Genomic DNA, 18,229 nt, shown 5'->3' with positions numbered 1-18,229 from the left:
TGTTTAGGACATGATTCTGCACAATATATGTCAAATTCAGTGTATTCCAGCCACAAGGTTAAAAGTTATAGCCATTCGTTCAAAAAGTGCTTATCTCACCGAGTTGAAGCGTTTTTGATTCTGATTGGAAATAACTAATGAATTTCATTAAACAGGTTTCTCCTGTTGAAATATGTTGTTTAGGACATGATTCTGCACAATATATGTCTAATTCAGTGTATTCCAGCCACAAGTTTAAAAGTTATAGCCATTCGTTCAAAAACTGCTTATCTCACCGAGTTGAAGCGTTTTTGATTCTGAGTGGAAATAGCTAATGAATTTCATCAAGCTGGTTTCTGCTGTTGAAATATGTTGTTTAGGACATGATTCTGCATAATAAATGTCAAATTCAGTGTAATCCAGCCACAAGTTTAAAAGTTACAGCCATTCGTTCAAAAAGTTCTTCTCTCACCGAGTTGAACCGTTTTTGATTCTGAGTGGAAATAACTAATGAATTTCATCAAGCAGGTTTCTGCTGTTGAAATATGTTGTTTAGGACATGATTCTGCACAATATATGTCAAATTCAGTGTAATCCAGCCACAAGTTCATAAGATATAGCCATTCGTTCAAAAAGTGCTTATCTCACCAAGTTGAAGCGTTTTTTAATTCGGAGTGGAAATAACTAATGAATTTCATCAAGCAGGTTTCTGCTGTTGAAATATGTTGTTTAGGACATGATTCTGCACAATATATGTCAAATTCAGTGTAATCCAGCCACAATTTCAAAAGATATAGCCATTCGTTCAAAAAGTGCTTATCTCACCGAGTTGAAGCGTTTTTTAATCGGAGTGGAAATAACAAATGAATTTCATCCAGCTGGTTTCTGCTGTTGCAATATGTTGTTTAGGACATGATTCTGCACAATATATGTCAAACTCAGAATAATCCAGCCACAAGTTTAAAAGTTATAGCCATTCGTTCAAAAAGTTCTTATCTCACCGAGTTGAAGCGTTTTTGATTCTGATTGGAAATAACTAATGAATTTCATCAGGCTGGTTTCTGCTGTTGAAATATGTTCTTTAGGACATGATTTTGCACAATATATGTCAAATTCAGTGTATTCCAGCCACAAGTTTAAAAGTTATAGCCATTCGTTCAAAAACTGCTTATCTCACCGAGTTGAAGCGTTTTTGATTCGGAGTGGAAATAACTAATGAATTTCATCAAGCTGGTTTCTGCTGTTGAAATATGTTGTTTAGGACATGATTCTGCACAATATATTTCAAATTCAGAATAATCCAGCCACAAGTTTAAAAGTTAAAGCCATTCGTTCAAAAAGTGCTTATCTCACCAAGTTGAAGCGTTTTTGATTCTGAGTGGAAATAACAAATGAATTTCATCCAGCTGGTTTCTGCTGTTGAAATATGTTGTTTAGGACATGATTCTGCACAATATATGTCAGATTCAGTGTAATCCAGCCACAAGTTTAAAAGTTATAGCCATTCGTATAAAAAGCTCTTATCTCACCGAGTTGAAGCGTTTTTGATTCTGAGTGGAAATAACTAATGAATTTCATCAGGCTGGTTTCTGCTGTTGAAATATGTTCTTTAGGACATGATTTTGCACAATATATTTCAAATTCAGTGTATTCCAGCCACAAGTTTAAAAGTTATAGCCATTCGTTCAAAAACTGCTTATCTCACCGAGTTGAAGCGTTTTTTATTCTGAGTGGAAATAACTAATGAATTTCATTAAACAGGTTTCTGCTGTTGAAATATGTTGTTTAGGACATGATTCTGCACAATATATGTCTAATTCAGTGTATTCCAGCCACAAGGTTAAAAGTTATAGCCATTCGTTCAAAAACTCCTTATCTCACCGAGTTGAAGCGTTTTTGATTCTGAGTGGAAATAACAAATGAATTTCATCAACGTGGTTTCTGCTGTTGAAATATATTGTTTAGGACATGATTCTGCAAAAAATATGTCAAATTCAGTGTAATCCAGCCACAAGTTTAAAAGTTATAGCCATTCGTTCAAAAAGTGCTTATCTCACCGAGTTGAAGCGTTTTTGATTCTGAGTGGAAATAACTAATGAATTTCATTAAACAGGTTTCTCCTGTTGAAATATGTTGTTTAGGACATGATTCTGCACAATATATGTCTAATTCAGTGTATTCCAGCCACAAGTTTAAAAGTTATAGCCATTCGTTCAAAAAGTGCTTATCTCACCGAGTTGAAAAGTTTTTGATTCTGAGTGGAAATAACTAATGAATTTCATTAAACAGGTTTCTCCTGTTGAAATATGTTGTTTAGGACATGATTCTGCACTATATATGTCTAATTCAGTGTATTCCAGCCACAAGGTTAAAAGTTATAGCCATTCGTTCAAAAAGTGCTTATCTCACCGAGTTGAAGCGTTTTTGATTCTGAGTGGAAATAACTAATGAATTTCATTAAACAGGTTTCTCCTGTTGAAATATGTTGTTTAGGACATGATTCTGCACAATATATGTCAAATTCAGTGTATTCCAGCCACAAGTTTAAAAGTTATAGCCATTCGTTCAAAAACTGCTTATCTCACCGAGTTGAAGCGTTTTTGATTCTGAGTGGAAATAACAAATGAATTTCATCAAGCTGGTTTCTGCTGTTGAAATATGTTGTTTAGGACATGATTCTGCACAATATATGTCAAATTCAGTGTATTCCAGCCACAAGGTTAAAAGTTATAGCCATTCGTTCAAAAAGTGCTTATCTCACCGAGTTGAAGCGTTTTTGATTCTGATTGGAAATAACTAATGAATTTCATTAAACAGGTTTCTCCTGTTGAAATATGTTGTTTAGGACATGATTCTGCACAATATATGTCTAATTCAGTGTATTCCAGCCACAAGTTTAAAAGTTATAGCCATTCGTTCAAAAACTGCTTATCTCACCGAGTTGAAGCGTTTTTGATTCTGAGTGGAAATAGCTAATGAATTTCATCAAGCTGGTTTCTGCTGTTGAAATATGTTGTTTAGGACATGATTCTGCATAATAAATGTCAAATTCAGTGTAATCCAGCCACAAGTTTAAAAGTTACAGCCATTCGTACAAACAGTGCTTATCTCATCGAGTTGAAGCGTTTTTTAGTCTGAGTGGAAATAACTCATGAATTACATCAAGCTGGTTTCTGCTGTTGAAATATGTTGTTTAGGACATGATTTTGCACAATATATGTCTAATTCAGTGTAATCCAGCCACAAGTTTAAAAGTTATAGCCATTCGTTCAAAAACTGCTTACCTCACCGAGTTGAAGCGTTCTTGATAAAGAGTTGAAATAACTAATGAATATTATCAAGCTGGTTTCTGATGTTCAAATATGTTGTTTAGGACATGATTTTCCACAATATGTGTCAAATTCAGTGTAATCCAGCCACAAGTTTAAAAGTTATAGCCATTCGTTCAAAAACTGCTTATATCACCGAGTTGAAGCGTTTTTGATTCGGAGTGGAACTAACTAATGAATTTCATCAAGCTAGTTTCTACTGTTGAAATATGTTGTTTAGGACATGATTCTGCACAATTTATGTCAAAATCAGTGTAATCCAGCCACAAGTTCATAAGCTATAGCCATTCGTTCAAAAAGTACTTATCTCACAGAGTTGAAGCGTTTTTTAATTCGGAGTGGAAATACCTAATGAATTTCATCAAGCAGGTTTCTGCTGTTGAAATATGTTGTTTAGGACATGATTCTGCACAATATATGTCAAATTCAGTGTATTCCAGCCACAAGTTTAAAAGTTATAGCCATTGGTACATAAAAACTGCTTATCTCACCAAGTTGAAGCGTTTTTGATTCTGATTGGAAATAACTAATGAATTTCATCAGGCTGGTTTCTGCTGTTGAAATATGTTCTTTAGGACATGATTTTTCACAATATATGTCAAATTCAGTGTATTCCAGCCACAAGTTTAAAAGTTATAGCCATTCGTTCAAAAACTGCTTATCTCACCGAGTTGAAGCGTTTTTGATTCTGAGTGGAAATAAATAATGAATTTCATTAAACAGGTTTCTGCTGTTGAAATATGTTGTTTAGGACATGATTCTGCACAATATATGTCTAATTCAGTGTATTCCAGACACAAGGTTAAAAGTTAAAGCCATTCGTTCAAAAACTGCTAATGTCACCGAGTTGAAGCGTTTTTGATTCTGAGTGGAAATAACTCATGAATTTCAACAGGCTTGTTTCTGCTGTTGAAATATGTTGTTTAGGACATGATTCTGCACAATATATGTCAAATTCAGTGTAATCCAGCCACAAGTTTAAAAGTTATAGCCATTCGTTCAAAAAGTTCTTATCTCACCGAGTTGAAGCGTTTTTGATTCTGAGTGGAAATAACTAATGAATTTCATTAAACAGGTTTCTCCTGTTGAAATATGTTGTTTAGGCTAGATTCTGCACAATATATGTCTAATTCAGTGTATTCCAGCCACAAGTTTAAAAGTTATAGCCATTTGTTCAAAAACTTATCTCACCGAGTTGAAGAGTTTTTTAATTCGGAGTGGAAATAACTAATGAATTTCATCAAGCAGGTTTCTGCTGTTGAAATATGTTGTTTAGGACATGATTCTGCACAATATATGTCAAATTCAGTGTAATCCAGCCACAAGTTCAAAAGATATAGCCATTCGTTCAAAAAGTGCTTATCTCACCGAGTTGAAGCGTTTTTGATTCGGAGTGGAAATAACAAATGAATTTCATCCAGCTGGTTTCTGCTGTTGCAATATGTTGTTTAGGACATGATTCTGCACAATATATGTCAAACTCAGAATAATCCAGCCACAAGTTTAAAAGTTATAGCCATCCGTTCAAAAAGTTCTTTTCTCACCGAGTTGAAGCGTTTTTGATTTTGAGATGAAATAACGAATGAATTTCATCAGGCTGGTTTCTGCTGTTGAAATATGTTGTTTAGGACATGATTTTGCACAATATATGTCAAATTCAGTGTATTCCAGCCACAAGTTTAAAAGTTATAGCCATTCGTTCAAAAAGTGCTTATCTCACCGAGTTGAAGCGTTTTTGATTCTGAGTGGAAATAACTAATGAATTTCATTAAACAGGTTTCTGCTGTTGCAATATGTTGTTTAGGACATGATTCTGCACAATATATGTCTAATTCAGTGTATTCCAGGCACAAGGTTAAAAGTTATAGCCATTCGTTCAAAAACTGCTTATCTCACCGAGTTGAAGCGTTTTTGATTCTGAGTGGAAATAACAAATGAATTTCATCCAGCTGGTTTCTGCTGTTGAAATATGTTGTTTAGGACATGATTCTGCACAATATATGTCAAATTCAGTGTAATCCAGCCACAAGGTTAAAAGTTATAGCCATTCGTTCAAAAAGTGCTTATCTCACCGAGTTGAAGCGTTTTTGATTCTGAGTGGAAATAACTAATGAATTTCATTAAACAGGTTTCTCCTGTTGAAATATGTTGTTTAGGACATGATTCTGCACAATATATGTCAAAATCAGTGTGATCCAGTCACAAGTTCAAAAGATACAGCTATTTGTTCAAAAAGTACTTTTCTCACAGAGTTGATGCATTTTTGATTCGGAGTGGAAATAACTAATGAATTTCATCAAGCTGCTTTCTGCTGTTGAAATATGTTTTTTAGGACACAAATCTGCACAATATATGTCAAATTCCGTGTCAACCAGCCACCATTTCAAAAGAAATAGCCATTCGTTCAAAAAGTGCTTATCCCACCGATTTGATGCATTTTTGATTCGGTGTGGAAATAACTAATGAATATTATCAAGCTGCTTTCTGCTGTTGAAATATGTTGTTTAGGATATGATTTTGCACAATATGTGTCAAATTCAATGTAATCCTGTCACAGGTTCAAAAGATATAGCCATTCGTTCAAGAAGTTCTTATCTCACCCAGTTGAAGCGTTTTTGATTCGGAGTCAAAATAACAAATGAATTTCATCAAGCTAGTTTCTGCTGTTGAAATATGTTTTTCAGGACATGATTCTGCACAATATATGTGAAATTCAATGTAATACAGCCACAAGTTCAAAAGATATAGCAATTCGTTCAAAAAGAGCTTATCTCACCGAGTTGAAGCATTTTTGATTCGGAGTCGTAACAACTAATGAATTTCATCAAGTTGGATTCTGCTGTTGAAATATGTTGTTTAGGACATGATTCTGCATGATATATGTCAATTGCAGTGTAATCCAGCCACAAGTTCAAAAGATACATCCATTCGTTCAAAAATTGCTTATCTCACCGAGTTGAAGCGTTTTTCATCTGGAGTGAAAATAACTGATGAATTTCATCAAGCTGTTTTCTGCTGTTGAAATATGTTGTTTAGGACATGATTTTGCACAATATGTCTCAAATTTAGTGTCATCCAGCCACCATTTCAAAAGATATAGCCATTCGTTCATAAAGTGCTTATCTCACCGAGTTGATGCGTTTTCGATTCGGAGTGAAAACAACTAATGAATTTCATCAAGCTGTATTCTGCTGTTGAAATATGTTGTTTAGGACATGATTAAGCACAATATATGTAAAATTCAATGTAATCCAGCCAGGAGTTCAAAAGATATAGCCATTCGTTCAAAAAGAGCGTATCTCACCGAGTTAAACCTTTTCATATTCGGAGTGGAAATAACTAATGAATTTCATCAAGCTGGTTTCTGCTGTTGAAATATGTTGTTCAGGACATTAGTCTGCACAATATATGTCAAATGCAGTGTAATCCAGCCACATTTTCAAAAGATACAGCCATTCGTTAAAGAAGTGGTTACTTCACCGAGTTGATGCGTTTTTGATTCGGAGTGGAAACAACTAATGAATTTCATCAAGCTGCTTTCTTCTGTTGAAATATGTTGTTTAGGACATGATTCTGCACAATATATGTCAAATTCAGTGTAATCCAGCCACAAGTTCAAAAGATATAGCCTTTTGTTCCAGAAGTGCTTATCTCACCGAGTTGAAGCGTTTTTAATTCGGAGTTCAAATAACTAATGAATTTCATCAAGCTGCTTTTTGCTGTTGAAATATTAATAAGAAAGGAATCTTTAGTTATTTACACTCTGTTGCAAAAAAGCTTCAACTCAGTAAGATAAACACTTTTTGACCGTATGGCTATATCTTTTCAAAATGTTGCAGGATCACAATGATTTTGACTTATATTATGCAGAATCAAGCCCTTTTTAACATATTTCAGCACCAGCAGGCTGCTAGAAAGGAATCTTTAGTTATTTACACTCTGTTGCAAAAAAGCTTCAAATCAGTGAGATAAACACTTTTTGAACATATGGCTATATCTTTTCAAAATGTTGCAGGATCACAATGATTTTGACTTATATTATGCAGAATCAAGCCCTTTTCAACATATTTCAGCTCCAGCAGGCTGCTAGAAAGGAATCTTTAGTTATTTACACTCTGTTGCAAAAAAGCTTCAACTCAGTGAGATAAACACTTTTTGACCATATGGCTATATCTTTTCAAACTGTTGCAGGATCACAATTATTTTGACTTATATTATGCAGAATCAAGCCCTTTTCAACATATTTCAGCACCGGCAGGCTGCTAGAAAGGAATCTTTAGTTATTGACACTCTGTTGCAAAAAAGCTTCAACTCAGTGAGATAAACACTTTTTGACCATATGGCTATATCGTTTCAAAATGTTGCAGGATCACAATGATTTTGACTTATATTATGCAGAATCAAGCCCTTTTCAACATATTTCAGCACCAGCAGGCTGCTAGAAAGGAATCTTTAGTTATTTACACTCTGTTGCAAAAAAGCTTCAACTCAGTGAGATAAACACTTTTTGACCGTATGGCTATATCTTCCCAAAATGTTGCAGGATCACAATGATTTTGACTTATATTATGCAGAATCAAGCCCTTTTCAACATATTTCAGCACCAGCAAGCTGCTGGAAAGGAATCTTTAGTTATTGACACTCTGTTGCAAAAAAGCTTCAACTCAGTGAGATAAACACTTTTTGACCATATGGCTATATCTTTTCAAAATGTTGCAGGATCACAATGATTTTGACTTATATTATGCAGAATCAAGCCCTTTTCAACATATTTCAGCACCAGCAAGCTGCTGGAAAGGAATCTTTAGTTATTGACACTCTGTTGCAAAAAAGCTTCAACTCAGTGAGATAAACACTTTTTGACCATATGGCTATATCTTTTCAAAATGTTGCAGGATCACAATGATTTTGACTTATATTATGCAGAATCAAGCCCTTTTCAACATATTTCAGCACCAGCAAGCTGCTGGAAAGGAATCTTTAGTTATTGACACTCTGTTGCAAAAAAGCTTCAACTCAGTGAGATAAACACTTTTTGACCATATGGCTATATCTTTTCAAAATGTTGCAGGATCACAATGATTTTGACTTATGTTATGCAGAATCAAGCCCTTTTCAACATATTTCAGTACCAGCAAGCTGCTGGAAAGGAATCTTTAGTTATTGACACTCTGTTGCAAAAAAGCTTCAACTCAGTGAGATAAACACTTTTTGACCATATGGCTATATCTTTTCAAAATGTTGCAGGATCACAATGATTTTGACTTATATTATGCAGAATCAAGCCCTTTTCAACATATTTCAGCACCAGCAAGCTGCTAGAAAGGAATCTTTAGTTATTTACACTCTGTTGCAAAAAAGCTTCAACTCAGTGAGATAAACACTTTTTGACCATATGGCTATATCTTTTCAAAATGTTGCAGGATCACAATGATTTTGACTTATATTATGCAGAATCAAGCCCTTTTAAACATATTTCAGCACTGGCAGGCTGCTAGAAAGGAATCTTTAGTTATTGACACTCTGTTGCAAAAAAGCTTCAACTCAGTGAGATAAACACTTTTTGACCATATGGCTATATCTTTTCAAAATGTTGCAGGATCACAATGATTTTGACTTATATTATGCAGAATCAAGCCCTTTTCAACATATTTCAGCACCAGCAAGCTGCTAGAAAGGAATCTTTAGTTATTGACACTCTGTTGCAAAAAAGCTTCAACTCAGTGAGATAAACACTTTTTGACCATATGGCTATATCTTTTCAAAATGTTGCAGGATCACAATGATTTTGACTTATATTATGCAGAATCAAGCCCTTTTCAACATATTTCAGCACCAGCAAGCTGCTGGAAAGGAATCTTTAGTTATTGACACTCTGTTGCAAAAAAGCTTCAACTCAGTGAGATAAACACTTTTTGACCATATGGCTATATCTTTTCAAAATGTTGCAGGATCACAATGATTTTGACTTATATTATGCAGAATCAAGCCCTTTTCAACATATTTCAGCACCGGCAGGCTGCTAAAAAGGAATCTTTAGTTATTTACACTCTGTTGCAAAAAAGCTTCAACTCAGTGAGATAAACACTTTTTGACCATATGGCTATATCTTTTCAAAATGTTGCAGGATCACAATGATTTTGACTTATATTATGCAGAATCAAGCCCTTTTCAACATATTTCAGCACCAGCAAGCTGCTGGAAAGGAATCTTTAGTTATTGACACTCTGTTGCAAAAAAGCTTCAACTCAGTGAGATAAACACTTTTTGACCATATGGCTATATCTTTTCAAAATGTTGCAGGATCATAGTGATTTTGACTTATATTATGCAGAATCAAGCCCTTTTCAACACATTTCAGCACCGGCAGGCTGCTAGAAAGGAATCTTTAGTTATTTACACTCTGTTGCAAAAAAGCTTCAACTCAGTGAGATAAACACTTTTTGACCATATGGCTATATCTTTTCAAAATGTTGCAGGATCACAATGATTTTGACTTATATTATGCAGAATCAAGCCCTTTTCAACATATTTCAGCACCAGCAAGCTGCTGGAAAGGAATCTTTAGTTATTGACACTCTGTTGCAAAAAAGCTTCAACTCAGTGAGATAAACACTTTTTGACCATATGGCTATATCTTTTCAAAATGTTGCAGGATCACAATGATTTTGACTTATGTTATGCAGAATCAAGCCCTTTTCAACATATTTCAGTACCAGCAAGCTGCTGGAAAGGAATCTTTAGTTATTGACACTCTGTTGCAAAAAAGCTTCAACTCAGTGAGATAAACACTTTTTGACCATATGGCTATATCTTTTCAAAATGTTGCAGGATCACAATGATTTTGACTTATATTATGCAGAATCAAGCCCTTTTCAACATATTTCAGCACCAGCAAGCTGCTAGAAAGGAATCTTTAGTTATTTACACTCTGTTGCAAAAAAGCTTCAACTCAGTGAGATAAACACTTTTTGACCATATGGCTATATCTTTTCAAAATGTTGCAGGATCACAATGATTTTGACTTATATTATGCAGAATCAAGCCCTTTTAAACATATTTCAGCACCGGCAGGCTGCTAGAAAGGAATCTTTAGTTATTGACACTCTGTTGCAAAAAAGCTTCAACTCAGTGAGATAAACACTTTTTGACCATATGGCTATATCTTTTCAAAATGTTGCAGGATCACAATGATTTTGACTTATATTATGCAGAATCAAGCCCTTTTCAACATATTTCAGCACCAGCAAGCTGCTGGAAAGGAATCTTTAGTTATTGACACTCTGTTGCAAAAAAGCTTCAACTCAGTGAGATAAACACTTTTTGACCATATGGCTATATCTTTTCAAAATGTTGCAGGATCACAATGATTTTGACTTATATTATGCAGAATCAAGCCCTTTTCAACATATTTCAGCACCAGCAAGCTGCTGGAAAGGAATCTTTAGTTATTGACACTCTGTTGCAAAAAAGCTTCAACTCAGTGAGATAAACACTTTTTGACCATATGGCTATATCTTTTCAAAATGTTGCAGGATCACAATGATTTTGACTTATATTATGCAGAATCAAGCCCTTTTCAACATATTTCAGCACCAGCAAGCTGCTGGAAAGGAATCTTTAGTTATTGACACTCTGTTGCAAAAAAGCTTCAACTCAGTGAGATAAACACTTTTTGACCATATGGCTATATCTTTTCAAAATGTTGCAGGATCACAATGATTTTGACTTATATTATGCAGAATCAAGCCCTTTTTAACATATTTCAGCACCAGCAAGATGCTGGAAAGGAATCTTTAGTTATTGACACTCTGTTGCAAAAAAGCTTCAACTCAGTGAGATAAACACTTTTTGACCATATGGCTATATCTTTTCAAAATGTTGCAGGATCACAATGATTTTGACTTATATTATGCAGAATCAAGCCCTTTTCAAAATATTTCAGCACCAGCAAGCTGCTAGAAAGGAATCTTTAGTTATTGACACTCTGTTGCAAAAAAGCTTCAACTCAGTGAGATAAACACTTTTTGACCATATGGCTATATCTTTTCAAAATGTTGCAGGATCACAATGATTTTGACTTATATTATGCAGAATCAAGCCCTTTTCAACATATTTCAGCACCAGCAAGCTGCTGGAAAGGAATCTTTAGTTATTAATACTCTGTTGCAAAAAAGCTTCAACTCAGTGAGATAAACACTTTTTGACCGTATGGCGATATCTTCCCAAAATGTTGCAGGATCACAATGATTTTGACTTATATTATGCAGAATCAAGCCCTTTTCAACATATTTCAGCACCAGCAAGCTGCTGGAAAGGAATCTTTAGTTATTGACACTCTGTTGCAAAAAAGCTTCAACTCAGTGAGATAAACACTTTTTGACCATATGGCTATATCTTTTCAAAATGTTGCAGGATCACAATGATTTTGACTTATATTATGCAGAATCAAGCCCTTTTCAACATATTTCAGCACCAGCAAGCTGCTGGAAAGGAATCTTTAGTTATTGACACTCTGTTGCAAAAAAGCTTCAACTCAGTGAGATAAACACTTTTTGACCATATGGCTATATCTTTTCAAAATGTTGCAGGATCACAATGATTTTGACTTATATTATGCAGAATCAAGCCCTTTTCAACATATTTCAGCACCAGCAAGCTGCTGGAAAGGAATCTTTAGTTATTGACACTCTGTTGCAAAAAAGCTTCAACTCAGTGAGATAAACACTTTTTGACCATATGGCTATATCTTTTCAAAATGTTGCAGGATCACAATGATTTTGACTCATATTATGCAGAATCAAGCCCTTTTCAACATATTTCAGCACCAGCAAGCTGCTGGAAAGGAATCTTTAGTTATTGACACTCTGTTGCAAAAAAGCTTCAACTCAGTGAGATAAACACTTTTTGACCATATGGCTATATCTTTTCAAAATGTTGCAGGATCACAATGATTTTGACTTATATTATGCAGAATCAAACCACCCCTTTTCAACATATTTCAGCACCAGCAAGCTGCTGGAAAGGAATCTTTAGTTATTGACACTCTGTTGCAAAAAAAGCTTCAACTCAGTGAGATAAACACTTTTTGACCATATGGCTATATCTTTTCAAAATGTTGCAGGATCACAATGATTTTGACTTATATTATGCAGAATCAAGCCCTTTTTAACATATTTCAGCACCAGCAAGATGCTGGAAAGGAATCTTTAGTTATTGACACTCTGTTGCAAAAAAGCTTCAACTCAGTGAGATAAAACACTTTTTGACCATATGGCTATATCTTTTCAAAATGTTGCAGGATCACAATGATTTTGACTTATATTATGCAGAATCAAGCCCTTTTCAACATATTTCAGCACCAGCAGGCTGCTAGAAAGGAATCTTTAGTTATTGACACTCTGTTGCAAAAAAGCTTCAACTCAGTGAGATAAACACTTTTTGACCATATGGCTATATCTTTTCAAAATGTTGCAGGATCACAATGATTTTGACTTATATTATGCAGAATCAAGCCCTTTTCAACATATTTCAGCACCAGCAAGCTGCTGGAAAGGAATCTTTAGTTATTAATACTCTGTTGCAAAAAAGCTTCAACTCAGTGAGATAAACACTTTTTGATCGTATGGCGATATCTTCCCAAAATGTTGCAGGATCACAATGATTTTGACTTATATTATGCAGAATCAAGCCCTTTTCAACATATTTCAGCACCAGCAAGCTGCTGGAAAGGAATCTTTAGTTATTGACACTCTGTTGCAAAAAAGCTTCAACTCAGTGAGATAAACACTTTTTGACCATATGGCTATATCTTTTCAAAATGTTGCAGGATCACAATGATTTTGACTTATATTATGCAGAATCAAGCCCTTTTTCAACATATTTCAGCACCAGCAAGCTGCTAGAAAGGAATCTTTAGTTATTGACACTCTGTTTGCAAAAAAGCTTCAACTCAGTGAGATAAACACTTTTTGACCATATGGCTATATCTTTTTCAAAATGTTGCAGGATCACAATGATTTTGACTTATATTATGCAGAATCAAGCCCTTTTCAACATATTTTCAGCACCAGCAAGCTGCTGGAAAGGAATCTTTAGTTATTAATACTCTGTTGCAAAAAAGCTTCAACTCAGTGAGATAAAACACTTTTTGACCGTATGGCGATAATCTTCCCAAAAATGTTGCAGGATCACAATGATTTTTGACTTATATTATGCAGAATCAAGCCCTTTTCCAACATATTTCAGCACCAGCAAGCTGCTGGAAAGGAATCTTTAGTTATTGACACTCTGTTTGCAAAAAAGCTTCAACTCAGTGAGATAAACACTTTTTGACCATATGGCTATATCTTTTCAAAATGTTTGCAGGATCACAATGATTTTGACTTATATTATGCAGAATCAAGCCCTTTTCAACATATTTCAGCACCAGCAAAGCTGCTGGAAAGGAATCTTTAGTTATTGACACTCTGTTGCAAAAAAGCTTCAACTCAGTGAGATGAAACACTTTTTGGACCATATGGCTATATCTTTTCAAAATGTTGCAGGATCACAATGATTTTTGACTTATATTATGCAGAATCAAGCCCTTTTCAACATATTTCAGCACCAGCAAAGCTGCTGGAAAGGAATCTTTAGTTATTGACACTCTGTTTGCAAAAAAGCTTCAACTCAGTGAGATAAACACTTTTTTGACCATATGGCTATATCTTTTTCAAAATGTTGCAGGATCACAATGATTTTTGACTCATATTATGCAGAAATCAAGCCCTTTTCAACATATTTCAGCACCAGCAAGCTGCTAGAAAGGAATCTTTAGTTATTGACACTCTGTTGCAAAAAAGCTTCAACTCAGTGAGATAAACACTTTTTTGACCATATGGCTATATCGTTTTCAAAATGTTGCAGGATTCACAATGATTTTGACTTATATTATGCAGAATCAAGCCCTTTTTCAAACATATTTTCAGCCACCAGCAGGCTGCTAGAAAGGAATCTTTAGTTATTTACACTCTGTTGCAAAAAAAGCTTCAACTCAGTGAGATAAACACTTTTTTGACCGTATGGCTATATCTTCCCAAAATGTTGCAGGATCACAATGATTTTGACTTATATTATGCAGAATCAAGCCCTTTTCAACATATTTCAGGCACCAGCAAGCTGCCTGGAAAGGAATCTTTAGTTATTGACACTCCTGTTGCAAAAAAGCTTCAACTCAGTGAGATAAACAACTTTTTTGACCATATGGGCTATATCTTTTCAAAAATGTTGCAGGATCACAATGATTTTGACTTATATTATGCAGAATCAAGCCCTTTTCAACATATTTCAGCACCAGCAAGCTGCTGGAAAGGAATCTTTAGTTATTGACACTCTGTTGCAAAAAAGCTTCAACTCAGTGAGATAAACACTTTTTTGACCATATGGCTATATCTTTTCAAAAATGTTTGCAGGATCACAATGATTTTTGACTTATATTATGCAGAATCAAGCCCTTTTCAACATATTTCAGCACCAGCAAGCTGCTGGAAAGGAAATCTTTAGTTATTGGACACTCTGTTGCAAAAAAAGCTTCAACTCAGTGAGATAAACACTTTTTTGACCATATGGCTATATCTTTTCAAAAATGTTGCAGGATCACAATGATTTTGACTTATGTTATGCAGAATCAAGCCCTTTTCAACATATTTCAGTACCAGCAAGCTGCTGGAAAGGAATCTTTAGTTATTGACACTCTGTTGCAAAAAAAGCTTCAACTCAGTGAGATAAACACTTTTTGACCATATGGCTATATCTTTTCAAAATGTTGCAGGATTCACAATGATTTTTTGACTTATATTATGCAGAATCAAGCCCTTTTTCAACATATTTTCAGCACCAGCAAGCTGCTAGAAAAGGAATCTTTAGTTATTTACACTCTGTTGCAAAAAAAGCTTCAACTCAGTGAGATAAACACTTTTTGACCATATGGCTATTATCCTTTTCAAAAATGTTTGCAGGATCACAATGATTTTGACTTATATTATGCAGAATCAAGCCCTTTTTAACATATTTCAGCACCAGCAAGATGCTGGAAAAGGAATCTTTAGTTATTGACACTCTGTTGCAAAAAAGCTTCAACTCAGTGAGATAAACACTTTTTGGACCCATATGGCTATATCTTTTCAAAATGTTGCAGGATCACAATGATTTTGACTTATATTATGCAGAATCAAGCCCTTTTCAACATATTTCAGCACCAGCAAGCTGCTAGAAAGGAATCTTTAGTTATTGACACTCTGTTGCAAAAAAAGCTTCAACTCAGTGAGATAAACACTTTTTGACCATATGGCTATATCTTTTCAAAATGTTGCAGGATCACAATGATTTTGACTTATATTATGCAGAATCAAGCCCTTTTTCAACATATTTCAGCACCAGCAAGCTGCTGGAAAGGAATCTTTAGTTTATTAATACTCTGTTGCAAAAAAGCTTCAACTCAGTGAGATAAAACACTTTTTTGACCGTATATGGCGATATCTTCCCCAAAATGTTGGCAGGATCACAATGATTTTGACTTATATTATGCAGAATCAAGCCCTTTTCAACATATTTCAGCACCAGCAAGCTGCTAGAAAGGAATCTTTAGTTATTTTACACTCTGTTGCAAAAAAAGCTTCAACTCAGTGAGATAAAACACTTTTTGACCATATGGCTAATATCTTTTCAAAATGTTGCAGGATCACAATGATTTTTGACTTATATTATGCAGAATCAAGCCCTTTTTAACATATTTCAAGCACCAGCAAGATGCTGGAAAGGAATCTTTAGTTATTGACACTCTGTTGCAAAAAAGCTTCAACTCAGTGAGATAAACACTTTTTTGACCATATGGCTATATCTTTTCAAAATGTTTGCAGGATCACAATGATTTTTGACTTATATTTATGCAGAATCAAGCCCTTTTCAACATATTTCAGCACCAGCAAGCTGCTAGAAAGGAATCTTTAGTTATTGACACTCTGTTGCAAAAAAGCTTCAAACTCAGTGAGATAAACACTTTTTGACCATATGGCTATATCTTTTCAAAATGTTGCAGGATCACAATGATTTTTGACTTATATTATGCAGAATCAAGCCCTTTTCAACATATTTCAGCACCAGCAAGCTGCTGGAAAAGGAATCTTTAGTTATTAATACTCCTGTTGCAAAAAAGCTTCAAACTCAGTGAGATAAAACACTTTTTGACCGTATGGCGATATCTTCCAAAAATGTTGCAGGATCACAATGATTTTGACTTATATTATGCAGAATCAAGCCCTTTTCAACATATTTTCAGCACCAGCAAGCTGCTGGAAAGGAATCTTTAGTTATTGACACTCTGTTGCAAAAAAGCTTCAACTCAGTGAGATAAAACACTTTTTGGACCATATGGCTATATCTTTTCAAAATGTTGCAGGATCACAATGATTTTGACTTATATTATGCAGAATCAAGCCCTTTTCAACATATTTCAGCACCAGCAAGCTGCTGGAAAGGAATCTTTAGTTATTGGACCACTCTGTTGCAAAAAAGCTTCAACTCAGTGAGATAAAACACTTTTTGACCATATGGCTATATCTTTTCAAAATGTTTTGCAGGATTCACAATGATTTTGACTTATATTATGCAGAATCAAGCCCTTTTTCAACATATTTCAGCCACCGCAGGCTGCTAAAAAGGAATCTTTAGTTATTTACACTCTGTTGCAAAAAAGCTTCAACTCAGTGAGATAAACACTTTTTTGACCATATGGCTATATCTTTTCAAAAATGTTGCAGGATCACAATGATTTTTGACTTATATTATGCAGAATCAAGCCATTTTCAACATATTTCAGCACCGGCAGGCTGCTAAAAAGGAATCTTTAGTTATTTACACTCTGTTGCAAAAAAGCTTCAACTCAGTGAGATAAAACACTTTTTTGACCATATGGCCTATATCTTTTCAAAATGTTTGCAGGATCACAATGATTTTGACTTATATTATGCAGAATCAAGCCCTTTTCAACATATTTCAGCACCAGCAAGCTGCTGGAAAGGAATCTTTAGTTATTGACACTCTGTTGCAAAAAAGCTTCAACTCAGTGAGATAAACACTTTTTTGACCATATGGCTATATCTTTTCAAAATGTTGCAGGATCACAATGATTTTGACTTATATTATGCAGAATCAAGCCCTTTTCAACATATTTTCAGCACCAGCAAGCTTGCTGGAAAGGAATCTTTAGTTATTGACACTCTGTTGCAAAAAAGCTTCAACTCAGTGAGATAAACACTTTTTGACCATATGGCTATAATCTTTTCAAAATGTTGCAGGATCACAATGATTTTGACTTATATTATGCAGAATCAAGCCCTTTTCAACATATTTCAGCACCAGCAAGCTGCTAGAAAGGAATCTTTAGTTATTGACACTCTGTTGCAAAAAAGCTTCAACTCAGTGAGATAAAACACTTTTTTGACCATATGGCTATATCTTTTCAAAATGTTGCAGGATCACAAATGATTTTTGACTTATATTATGCAGAATCAAGCCCTTTTTCAACATATTTCAGCACCAGCAAGCTGCTGGAAAGGATCTTTAGTTATTGACACTCTGTTGCAAAAAAGCTTCAACTCAGTGAGATAAACACTTTTTGACCATATGGCTATATCTTTTCAAAATGTTGCAGGATCACAATGATTTTGACTTATATTATGCAGAATCAAGCCCTTTTTCAACATATTTCAGCACCAGCAAGCTGCTGGGAAAGGAATCTTTAGTTATTGACACTCTGGTTGCAAAAAAAGCTTCAACTCAGTGAGATAAAACACTTTTTGACCATATGGCTATATCTTTTCAAAATGTTGCAGGATCACAATTGATTTTTGACTTATATTATGCAGAATCAAGCCCTTTTT

This window comes from Fistularia commersonii, chromosome 12 (assembly GCF_037954325.1).
Source record: "Fistularia commersonii isolate RoL2024-O1a breed Wild chromosome 12, RoL_Fcom_v1.0, whole genome shotgun sequence".
NCBI classification, from domain to species: domain Eukaryota; kingdom Metazoa; phylum Chordata; class Actinopteri; order Syngnathiformes; family Fistulariidae; genus Fistularia; species Fistularia commersonii.
Note: the sequence above shows the minus strand (reverse complement) of the source record.